Below are 2,857 nucleotides of genomic sequence, written 5' to 3'. Positions count from 1 at the left end.
GTAGGTACTTAATAAGTGAAGAATATAGTTATTGATGTTGTATTGTCCTTTTTTTTTTTTTTTTGTATTTTTCTGAAGCTGGAAATGGGGAGAGATAGTCAGACAGACTCCCGCATGCGCCCCACCGGGATCCACCCAGCACACCCACCAGGGGGCAATGCTCTGCCCATCCGGGGCATCGCTATGTTGCGACCACAGTCACTCTAGAGCCTGAGGCAGAGGCCACAGAGCCATCTCCAGCGCCCGGGCCATCTTTGCTCCAATGGAGCCTTGGCTGTGGGAGGGGAAGAGAGAGAGAGAGGAAGGAGAGGGGGAGGGGTGGAGAAGCAGATGGGCGCTTCTCCTGTGTGCCCTGGCCGGGAATCAAACCCGGGACTTCTGCACGCCAGGCCGACGCTCTACCACTGAGCAAACTGGCCAGGGCCTGTATTGTCCTTTTTTATTTAGAAAATTAACTTTAACATGGTGACATTGATCAATAAGAGTATATATTATAGGTTTCAGGTAAACATTTCTATAGCATTTGAACTGTTGATTATATTGTATACCCATCACCTAAAGTCAAATCAATTTCTATAACTTTATATGTGTCCCTCTTTACACCCTTTCCCCCACCCCTTCCCCTGTGCTCCTCTCCCACATCCCCTTCCCCCAATAATCACTTCACTTTTATTTACATATGTTCATGAGTCTCAGTTTTATATCTCACCTATGTGTGAAATCATACAGTTCTTAGCTTTCTCCGATTTACTTATTTCACTCAACATAATGTTCTCACGGTCTATCTCCGTTGTTGTAAATGTCACTATGTCATCATTTCTTATGGTTGAGTAGTATATTGCATATGTGTACCACATCTTTTTTTGTCCAGTCCTCTATTGGGTGACACTTTGATTGTGTCCATTTCTTGGCCTCTGTGAATAATGCTGCAATGAATATGGGTATAAAGATGTTGTATTGTTCTTGATACTCTCGTAGGTAACTAGCTAATGTTCAAGATGAAGAGCAAGCTATGTCCAGGTGCAATGAAGGGACTAATTGAGACTGAGGTATTTGAGCTGTTATCAGGTAGGATATCCCTCTATTGATATCTGTCCACTCTAATTTTTCTATATATGGAAAATGAAGGCTAATTTGAGGGATCTGTGGGGTTATTTCACCATTGTGATATAAGAACAGCCTTTTTACCTAAGGGAAGATTATTTTCTTGCAGAGGGCATCAGTGGGAATAATAACTTACAGTAAGTAAGAAGAGAGGGAGAGGTCTCTGTCCAGCCAATCTGAAGAACCGAATATATGCTGATGTTTTATGGAATGAAAGATGCTGTTCAAATTCTGTGGCTTATATTTTCTTCTTCTGGAAGGAAGTCCAGCAATGAGTTAATGCACTCTTTTGTTCTTCCATAGCACTCACAGCAATATTGGGTAGTATGTAAGGGCAGAGACTCAGATTAGACCTTTCTATGCCTCAGTTTTCTCATCTATAAAATGATGAAGTTTTGTATAGCTTAACTGAATTAATGTATGTAAAGCACTTATGACAATGACTGGGTCATATGCTCTAGAAGAGTAGTTATTATTATTATTTTAATATTTTTTTGTGAGAGAGACAAGAACTGGCAGACAGGAAGGGAGAGAGATGAGAAGCATCAACTTGTTGCAGCACTTTTAGTTGTTCATTCATTGCTTTCTCATATGTGCTCTGACCCAGGCGCCAGCTGAATCAGTGACCCCTTGCTCAAGCCACCAACCTTGGGGTCAAGCCAGTGACCTTTGGGCTCAAGACAGAAACCATGGGGTCATATCAATGATCCTACGTTCAAGCCAGTGACCTTGGGGTTTCAAACCTGGATTCTCTGCATCCCAGGTTGATGCTCTAGCCACTGTGCCACCACATGGTTAGGCTAGCAGTGTTAGTTATTATTTTCAGTGTTTATCACAAGGTACTGTGATTGTGTGTTATATCATTTATAACACACAAGCTGTTAGACTCTATGCTTATTTATTTTGAAGAATGTATAACACACAAGCTGTTAAACTCCAAGCTTATTTATTTTGAAGAATGTATCAAAAACAAGAATTATACCCCTAGAGACACTGTGAGAAAGTAGAAATTCAAAATTCACTGCATCATGTAGTAAAGAAGGCCCACTGTCCTCAAAAAGGGAGAAACACTTTCTGTCTTGGAGCTGAACTGCAGTGCCCAAAAGAAGAACGGAGTTGGACATGCCCTAACTCAAAGTCATGCCCAAGGACAGATGTTAGCCTTGCCATTGCTGGGTCCATGCCAAGAGCATCAGGACTAAACATGAGAGAGCCAGTAAGATCAGAAGTCTGTATTGAGTGATCCTTCTTGGACCCATGACCAGGGAAATGTGGACTGGGGCAGACAGTGAAGGAGAAAGCCTGAGAAATTAGGTTGCTTAGCAGGGAGGAATACTAAAGTCATTTCATGCACCCACTGTTTTCCATCTACCTAGTTCATAATGGCAGCAACAGATGCATGATGCCTTGAAAATTATTTTGCAGTAATGACTGTATGTATTCTAGATTCCAGGAAGTCTGAGTCAAAGTAGCTCCTGAGAACTGTAGGGTATGAACTGTTATATCTTCTGGGAAAGGTTTCATTATTTAGCATCTGCCTCATCATAAGGTCCAGGGTCATCACAAAATTGCATTTCAATTTTGCCCTTTTAATACCTAGAGCTGACATTTAACAAGGTCACTGTAGATATCCAAACAGTATTAAATTGGATTTAAATTTGGTCATTTTTATTACATTTCTACATATGATCAGAAAGCTAGAGAATAATAATATTGTCTGCATTGTATCTGAAAGAGTTCATATCAAACACTC

Source organism: Saccopteryx leptura, chromosome 1 (assembly GCF_036850995.1).
Source record: "Saccopteryx leptura isolate mSacLep1 chromosome 1, mSacLep1_pri_phased_curated, whole genome shotgun sequence".
NCBI lineage: Eukaryota > Metazoa > Chordata > Mammalia > Chiroptera > Emballonuridae > Saccopteryx > Saccopteryx leptura.
The sequence above is the reverse complement of the archived record's forward strand: the minus strand, read 5'-3'. Positions refer to the sequence as shown.